Genomic DNA, 9,569 nt, shown 5'->3' with positions numbered 1-9,569 from the left:
AGCCGGCACTTTTGCCCCTGCCTTATGCCTATCAGGTACTTTTGCCCCTGCCTTTATGCCTTAGCTGGCACTTGTGCCCCTGCCTTATGCCTATCAGGTACTTTTGCCCCTGCCTTTATGCCTTAGCTGGCACTTGTGCCCCTGCCTTATGCCTTAGCCGGCACTTGTGCCCCTGCCTTATGCCTTAGCCGGCACTTGTGCCCCTGCCTTATGCTTTAGCCGGCACTTGTGCCCCTGCCTTATGCCTTATCTGGCATTTGTGCCCGTGCCTTATGCCTATCAGGTACTTTTGCCCCTGCCTTATGCCTATCAGGTACTTTTGCCCCTGCCTTATGCCTTATCCGGCACTTGTGCCTTTGCCTGATGGCTTAGCCGCCACTTGTGCCTTTGCCTTATGCCTTAGCCGGCACTTGTGCCCCTGCCTTATGCCTTAGCCGGAACTTGTGCCCCTGCCTTATGCCTTAGCCGGAACTTGTGCCCCTGCCTTATGCCTTAGCCGGCACTTGTGCCCCTGCCTTATGCCTTAGCCGGCACTTGTGCCCCTGCCTTATGCCTTAGCCGGCACTTGTGCCCCTGCCTTATGCCTTAGCCGGCACTTGTGCCCCTGCCTTATGTCTTAGCCGGCACTTGTGCCCCTGCCTTATGTCTTAGCCGGCACTTGTGCCCCTGCCTTATGCCTTAGCCGGCACTTGTGCCCCTGCCTTATGCCTATCAGGTACTTTTGACTCTGCCCTATGCCTTAGCCACCACTTGTGCCCCTGCCTTATGCCTTAGCCGCCACTTGTGCCCCTGCCTTATACCTATCAGGTACTTGTACCCCTGCCTTATGCCTTAGCCGGCACATGTGCCCCTGCCTTATGCCTTAGCCGGCACATGTGCCCCTGCCTTATGCCTTAGCCGGCACATGTGCCCCTGCCTTATGCCTTAGCCGGCACATGTGCCCCTGCCTTATGCCTTAGCCGGCACTTGTGCCCCTGCCTTATGCCTTAGCCGGCACTTGTACCCTTGCCTTATGCCTTAGCTGGCTCTTGTGCCCCTGCCTTATGCCTTAGCCGGCACTTGTGCCCCTGCCTTATGCCTTAGCCGGCACTTGTGCCCCTGCCTTATGCCTTAGCCGGCACTTGTGCCCCTGCCTTATGCCTTAGCCGGCACTTGTGCCCCTGCCTTATGCCTTAGCCGGCACTTGTGCCCGTGCCTTATGCCTTAGCCGGCACTTGTACCCCTGCCGTATGCCTTAGCCGGCACTTGTGCCCCTGCTTTATGCCTTAGCCGGCACTTGTGCCCCTGCCTTATGCCTTAGCCGGCAATTGTGCCGCTGCCTTAGCCGGCACTTGTGCCCCTGCCTTATGCCTTAGCCGGCACTTGTGCCCCTGCCTTATGCCTTAGCAGGCACTTTTGCCCCTGTCTTATGCCTTAGCCGGCACTTGTGCCCCTGCCTTATGCCTATCAGGTACTTTTGCCCCTGCCTTATGCCTTAGCCGGCACTTGTGCCCCTGCCTTATGCCTTAGCCGGCACTTGTGCCCCTGCCTTATGCCTTAGCCGGCACTTGTGCCCCTGCCTTATGTCTTAGCCGGCACTTGTGCCCCTGCCTTATGCCTATCAGGTACTTGTGCCCCTTGCCTTATGCTTTAGCTGGCATTTGTGCCCCTGCCTTATGCCTATCAGGTACTTTTGCCCCTGCCTTATGCCCATCAGGTACTATTGCCCCTGCTATATGCCTTAGCCGGCACTTGTGCCCCTGCCTTATGCCTTAGCCGGCACTTGTGCCCCTGCCTCATGCCTTAGCCGGCACTTGTGCCCCTGCCTTATGCCTTAGCCGGCACTTGTGCCCCTGCCTTATGCCTTAGCCGGCACTTGTGCCCCTGCCTTATGCCTTAGCCGGCACTTGTGCCCCTGCCTTATGCCTTAGCCGGCACTTGTGCCCCTGCCTTATGCCTTAGCCGGCACTTGTGCCCCTGCCTTATGCCTTACCTGGCACTTGTGCCCCTGCCTTATGCCTTAGCCGGCACTTGTGCCCCTGCCTTATGCCTTAGCCGGCACTTGTGCCCCTGCCTTATGCCTTAGCCGGCACTTGTGCCCCTGCCTTATGCCTATCAGGTACTTGTGCCCCTGCCTTATGCCTTAGCAGGCACTTTTGCCCCTTCCTTATGCCTTAGCCGGCACTTGTGACCCTGCCTTATGCCTTAGCCGGCACTTGTGCCCCTGCTTTATGCCTTAGCCGGCACTTGTGCCCCTGCCTTATGCCTTAGCCGGCACTTGTGCCCCTGCCTTATGCCTTAGCCGGCACTTGTGCCCCTGCCTTATGTCTATCAGGTACTTTTGCCCCTGCCTTATGCCTTAGCCGGCACTTGTGCCCCTGCCTTATGCCTTAGCCGGCACTTGTGCCCCTGCCTTATGCCTATCAGGTACTTTTGCCCCTGCCTTATGCCTTAGCCGGCACTTGTGCCCCTGCCTTATGCCTTAGCCGGCACTTGTGCCCCTGCCTTATGTCTTAGCCGGCACTTGTGCCCCTGCCTTATACCTATCAGGTACTTTTGCCCCTGCCTTTATGCCTTAGCTGGCACTTGTGCCCCTGCCTTATGCCTTAGCCGGCACTTGTGCCCCTGCCTTATGCCTTAGCCGGCACTTGTGCCCCTGCCTTATGCCTTAGCCGGCACTTGTGCCCCTGCCTTATGCCTTAGCCGGCACTTGTGCCCCTGCCTTATGCCTTAGCCGGCACTTGTGCCCCTGCCTTATGTCTTAGCCGGCACTTGTGCCCCTGCCTTATGCCTATCAGGTACTTTTCCCCTGCCTTATGCCTTAGCCGGCACTTGTGCCCCTGCCTTATGCCTTAGCCGGCACTTGTGCCCCTGCCTTATGCTTTAGCCGGCACTTGTGCCCCTGCCTTATGCTTTAGCCGGCACTTGTGCCCCTGCCTTATGCCTTAGCCGGCACTTGTGCCCCTGCCTTATGCCTATCAGGTACTTTTGCCCCTGCCTTATGCCTATCAGGTACTTTTGCCCCTGCCTTATGCCTTATCCGGCACTTGTGCCTTTGCCTGATGGCTTAGCCGCCACTTGTGCCTTTGCCTTATGCCTTAGCCGGCACTTGTGCCCCTGCCTTATGCCTTAGCCGGAACTTGTGCCCCTGCCTTATGCCTTAGCCGGCACTTGTGCCCCTGCCTTATGCCTTAGCCGGCACTTGTGCCCCTGCCTTATGCCTTAGCCGGCACTTGTGCCCCTGCCCTATGCCTTAGCCGGCACTTGTGCCCCTGCCTTATGTCTTAGCCGGCACTTGTGCCCCTGCCTTATGCCTTAGCCGGCACTTGTGCCCCTGCCTTATGCCTATCAGGTACTTGTGACTCTGCCCTATGCCTTAGCCGGCACTTGTGCCCCTGCCTTATGCCTTAGCCGGCACTTGTGTCCCTGCCTTATGCCTTAGCCGGCACTTGTGCCCCTGCCTGATGCCTAAGCCGGCACTTGTGACTCTGCCTTATGCCTATCAGGTACTTTTGCCCCTGCCTTTATGCCTTAGCTGGCACTTGTGCCCCTGCCTTATGCCTATCAGGTACTTTTGCCCCTGCCTTTATGCCTTAGCTGGCACTTGTGCCCCTGCCTTATGTCTTAGCCGGCACTTGTGCCCCTGCCTTATACCTATCAGGTACTTTTGCCCCTGCCTTTATGCCTTAGCTGGCACTTGTGCCCCTGCCTTATGCCTTAGCCGGCACTTGTGCCCCTGCCTTATGCCTTAGCCGGCACGTTTGCACCTGCCTTATGCCTATCAGGTACTTTTGCCCCTGCCTTTATGCCTTAGCTGGCACTTGTGCCCCTGCCTTATGCCTATCAGGTACTTTTGCCCCTGCCTTATGCCTTAGCCGGCACTTGTGCCCCTGCCTTATGCCTTAGCCGGCACTTGTGCCCCTGCCTTTTGCCCCTGCCTTATGCCTATCAGGTACTTTTGCCCCTGCCTTTATGCCTTAGCTGGCACTTGTGCCCCTGCCTTATGCCTATCAGGTACTTTTGCCCCTGCCTTTATGCCTTAGCTGGCACTTGTGCCCCTGCCTTATGCTTTAGCCGGCACTTGTGCCCCTGCCTTATGCCTATCAGGTACTTTTGCCCCTGCCTTTATGCCTTAGCTGGCACTTGTGCCCCTGCCTTATGTCTTAGCCGGCACTTGTGCCCCTGCCTTATGCCTTAGCCGGCACTTGTGCCCCTGCCTTATGCTTTAGCCGACACTTGTGCCCCTGCCTTATGCCTTATCTGGCATTTGTGCCCCTGCCTTATGCCTATCAGGTACTTTTGCCCCTGCTTTATGCCTATCAGGTACTTTTGCCCCTGCCTTATGCCTATCAGGTACTTTTGCCCCTGCCTTATGCCTTAGCCGGCACTTTTGCCCCTGCCTTATGCCTTATCCGGCACTTGTGCCCCTGCCTTATGCCTTAGCCGGCACTTGTGCCTTTGCCTTATGCCTTAGCCGGCACTTGTGCCCCTGCCTTATGCCTTAGCCGGCACTTGTGCCCCTGCCTTATGCCTTAGCCGGCACTTGTGCCCCTGCCTTATGCCTTAGCCGGCACTTGTGCCCCTGCCTTATGCCTTAGCCGGCACTTGTGCCCCTGCCTTATGCCTTAGCCGGCACTTGTGTCCCTGCCTTATGTCTTAGCCGGCACTTGTGCCCCTGTCTTATGCCTTAGCCGGCACTTGTGCCCCTGCCTTATGCCTATCAGGTACTTTTCCCCTGCCTTATGCCTTAGCCGGCACTTGTGCCCCTGCCTTATGCCTTAGCCGGCACTTGTGCCCCTGCCTTATGCTTTAGCCGGCACTTGTGCCCCTGCCTTATGCTTTAGCCGGCACTTGTGCCCCTGCCTTATGCCTATCAGGTACTTTTGCCCCTGCCTTATGCCTATCAGGTACTTTTGCCCCTGCCTTATGCCTTATCCGGCACTTGTGCCTTTGCCTGATGGCTTAGCCGCCACTTGTGCCTTTGCCTTATGCCTTAGCCGGCACTTGTGCCCCTGCCTTATGCCTTAGCCGGAACTTGTGCCCCTGCCTTATGCCTTAGCCGGCACTTGTGCCCCTGCCTTATGCCTTAGCCGGCACTTGTGCCCCTGCCTTATGCCTTAGCCGGCACTTGTGCCCCTGCCCTATGCCTTAGCCGGCACTTGTGCCCCTGCCTTATGTCTTAGCCGGCACTTGTGCCCCTGCCTTATGCCTTAGCCGGCACTTGTGCCCCTGCCTTATGCCTATCAGGTACTTTTGACTCTGCCCTATGCCTTAGCCGCCACTTGTGCCCCTGCCTTATGCCTTAGCCGCCACTTGTGCCCCTGCCTTATGCCTTAGCCGGCACTTGTGCCCCTGCCTGGTGCCTAAGCCGGCACTTGTGACTCTGCCTTATGCCTATCAGGTACTTTTGCCCCTGCCTTATGCCTTAGCCGGCACTTGTGCCCCTGCCTTATGCCTATCAGGTACTTGTGCCCCTTGCCTTATGCCTTAGCTGGCATTTGTGCCCCTGCCTTATGCCTATCAGGTACTTTTGCCCCTGCCTTATGCCCATCAGGTACTATTGCCCCTGCTATATGCCTTAGCCGGCACTTGTGCCCCTGCCTTATGCCTTAGCCGGCACTTGTGCCCCTGCCTCATGCCTTAGCCGGCACTTGTGCCCCTGCCTTATGCCTTAGCCGGCACTTGTGCCCCTGCCTTATGCCTTAGCCGGCACTTGTGCCCCTGCCTTATGCCTTAGCCGGCACTTGTGCCCCTGCCTTATGCCTTAGCCGGCACTTGTGCCCCTGCCTTATGCCTTAGCCGGCACTTGTGCCCCTGCCTTATGCCTTACCTGGCACTTGTGCCCCTGCCTTATGCCTTAGCCGGCACTTGTGCCCCTGCCTTATGCCTTAGCCGGCACTTGTGCACCTGCCTTATGCCTTAGCCGGCACTTGTGCCCCTGCCTTATGCCTATCAGGTACTTGTGCCCCTGCCTTATGCCTTAGCAGGCACTTTTGCCCCTGCCTTATGCCTTAGCCGGCACTTGTGACCCTGCCTTATGCCTTAGCCGGCACTTGTGCCCCTGCTTTATGCCTTAGTCGGCACTTGTGCCCCTGCTTTATGCCTTAGCCGGCACTTGTGCCCCTGCCTTAGCCGGCACTTGTGCCCCTGCCTTATGCTTTAGCCGGCACTTGTGCCCCTGCCTTATGCCTTAGCCGGCACTTGTGCCCCTGCCTTATGCCTTAGCCGGCACTTGTGCCCCTGCCTTATGCCTTAGCCGGCACTTGTGCCCCTGCCTTATGTCTATCAGGTACTTTTGCCCCTGCCTTATGCCTTAGCCGGCACTTGTGCCCCTGCCTTATGCCTTAGCCGGCACTTGTGCCCCTGCCTTATACCTATCAGGTACTTTTGCCCCTGCCTTATGCCTTAGCCGGCACTTGTGCCCCTGCCTTATGCCTTAGCCGGCACTTGTGCCCCTGCCTTATGCCTTAGCCGGCACTTGTGCCCCTGCTTTATGCCTTAGCCGGCACTTGTGCCCCTGCCTTAGCCGGCACTTGTGCCCCTGCCTTATGCCTTAGCCGGCACTTGCGCCCCTGCCTTATGCCTTAGCCGGCACTTGTGCCCCTGTCTTATGCTTTAGCCGGCACTTGTGCCCCTGCCTTATGCCTTAGCCGGAACTTGTGCCCCTGCCTTATGCCTTAGCCTGCACTTGTGCCCCTGCCTTATGCCTTAGCCGGCACTTGTGCCCCTGCCTTATGCCTTAGCCGGCACTTGTGCCCCTGCCTTATGCCTTAGCCGGCACTTGTGCCCCTGCCTTATGTCTTAGCTGGCACTTGTGCCCCTGCCTTATGCCTTAGCCGGCACTTGTGCCCCTGCCTTATGCCTATCAGGTACTTGTGACTCTGCCCTATGCCTTAGCCGGCACTTGTGCCCCTGCCTTATGCCTTAGCCGGCACTTGTGTCCCTGCCTTATGCCTTAGCCGGCACTTGTGCCCCTGCCTGATGCCTAAGCCGGCACTTGTGACTCTGCCTTATGCCTATCAGGTACTTTTGCCCCTGCCTTTATGCCTTAGCTGGCACTTGTGCCCCTGCCTTATGCCTATCAGGTACTTTTGCCCCTGCCTTTATGCCTTAGCTGGCACTTGTGCCCCTGCCTTATGTCTTAGCCGGCACTTGTGCCCCTGCCTTATACCTATCAGGTACTTTTGCCCCTGCCTTTATGCCTTAGCTGGCACTTGTGCCCCTGCCTTATGCCTTAGCCGGCACTTGTGCCCCTGCCTTATGCCTTAGCCGGCACGTTTGCACCTGCCTTATGCCTATCAGGTACTTTTGCCCCTGCCTTTATGCCTTAGCTGGCACTTGTGCCCCTGCCTTATGCCTATCAGGTACTTTTGCCCCTGCCTTATGCCTTAGCCGGCACTTGTGCCCCTGCCTTATGCCTTAGCCGGCACTTGTGCCCCTGCCTTTTGCCCCTGCCTTATGCCTATCAGGTACTTTTGCCCCTGCCTTTATGCCTTAGCTGGCACTTGTGCCCCTGCCTTATGCCTATCAGGTACTTTTGCCCCTGCCTTTATGCCTTAGCTGGCACTTGTGCCCCTGCCTTATGCTTTAGCCGGCACTTGTGCCCCTGCCTTATGCCTATCAGGTACTTTTGCCCCTGCCTTTATGCCTTAGCTGGCACTTGTGCCCCTGCCTTATGTCTTAGCCGGCACTTGTGCCCCTGCCTTATGCCTTAGCCGGCACTTGTGCCCCTGCCTTATGCTTTAGCCGACACTTGTGCCCCTGCCTTATGCCTTATCTGGCATTTGTGCCCCTGCCTTATGCCTATCAGGTACTTTTGCCCCTGCCTTATGCCTATCAGGTACTTTTGCCCCTGCCTTATGCCTATCAGGTACTTTTGCCCCTGCCTTATGCCTTAGCCGGCACTTTTGCCCCTGCCTTATGCCTTATCCGGCACTTGTGCCCCTGCCTTATGCCTTAGCCGGCACTTGTGCCTTTGCCTTATGCCTTAGCCGGCACTTGTGCCCCTGCCTTATGCCTTAGCCGGCACTTGTGCCCCTGCCTTATGCCTTAGCCGGCACTTGTGCCCCTGCCTTATGCCTTAGCCGGCACTTGTGCCTTTGCCTTATGCCTTAGCCGGCACTTGTGCCCCTGCCTTATGTCTTAGCCGGCACTTGTGCCCCTGTCTTATGCCTTAGCCGGCACTTGTGCCCCTGCCTTATGCCTATCAGGTACTTTTCCCCTGCCTTATGCCTTAGCCGGCACTTGTGCCCCTGCCTTATGCCTTAGCCGGGACTTGTGCCCCTGCCTTAGGCTTTAGCCGGCACTTGTGCCCCTGCCTTATGCTTTAGCCGGCACTTGTGCCCCTGCCTTATGCCTTAGCCGGCACTTGTGCCCCTGCCTTATGCCTATCAGGTACTTTTGCCCCTGCCTTATGCCTATCAGGTACTTTTGCCCCTGCCTTATGCCTTATCCGGCACTTGTGCCTTTGCCTGATGGCTTAGCCGCCACTTGTGCCTTTGCCTTATGCCTTAGCCGGCACTTGTGCCCCTGCCTTATGCCTTAGCCGGAACTTGTGCCCCTGCCTTATGCCTTAGCCGGCACTTGTGCCCCTGCCTTATGCCTTAGCCGGCACTTGTGCCCCTGCCTTATGCCTTAGCCGGCACTTGTGCCCCTGCCCTATGCCTTAGCCGGCACTTGTGCCCCTGCCTTATGTCTTAGCCGGCACTTGTGCCCCTGCCTTATGCCTTAGCCGGCACTTGTGCCCCTGCCTTATGCCTATCAGGTACTTTTGACTCTGCCCTATGCCTTAGCCGCCACTTGTGCCCCTGCCTTATGCCTTAGCCGCCACTTGTGCCCCTGCCTTATGCCTTAGCCGGCACTTGTGCCCCTGCCTGGTGCCTAAGCCGGCACTTGTGACTCTGCCTTATGCCTATCAGGTACTTTTGCCCCTGCCTTTATGCCTTAGCCGGCACTTGTGCCCCTGCCTTATACCTATCAGGTACTTGTGCCCCTGCCTTATGCCTTAGCCGGCACATGTGCCCCTGCCTTATGCCTTAGCCGGCACATGTGCCCCTGCCTTATGCCTTAGCCGGCACATGTGCCCCTGCCTTATGCCTTAGCCGGCACATGTGTCCCTGCCTTATGCCTTAGCCGGCACTTGTGCCCCTGCCTTATGCCTTAGCCGGCACTTGTACCCTTGCCTTATGCCTTAGCTGGCTCTTGTGCCCCTGCCTTATGCCTTAGCCGGCACTTGTGCCCCTGCCTTATGCCTTAGCCGGCACTTGTGCCCCTGCCTTATGCCTTAGCTGGCACTTGTGCCCCTGCCTTATGCCTTAGCCGGCACTTGTGCCCCTGCCTTATGCCTTAGCCGGCACTTGTGCCCCTGCCTTATGCCTTAGCCGGCACTTGTACCCCTGCCTTATGCCTTGGCCGGCACTTGTGCCCCTGCTTTATGCCTTAGCCGGCACTTGTGCCCCTGCCTTATGCCTTAGCCGGCAATTGTGCCGCTGCCTTAGCCGGCACTTGTGCCCCTGCCTTATGCCTTAGCCGGCACTTGTGCCCCTGCCTTATGCCTTAGCAGGCACTTTTGCCCCTGTCTTATGCCTTAG

The sequence above is a fragment of the Ranitomeya variabilis genome, chromosome 4, assembly GCF_051348905.1.
Source record: "Ranitomeya variabilis isolate aRanVar5 chromosome 4, aRanVar5.hap1, whole genome shotgun sequence".
In the NCBI taxonomy this organism is placed as follows: domain Eukaryota; kingdom Metazoa; phylum Chordata; class Amphibia; order Anura; family Dendrobatidae; genus Ranitomeya; species Ranitomeya variabilis.
The sequence above is the reverse complement of the archived record's forward strand: the minus strand, read 5'-3'. Positions refer to the sequence as shown.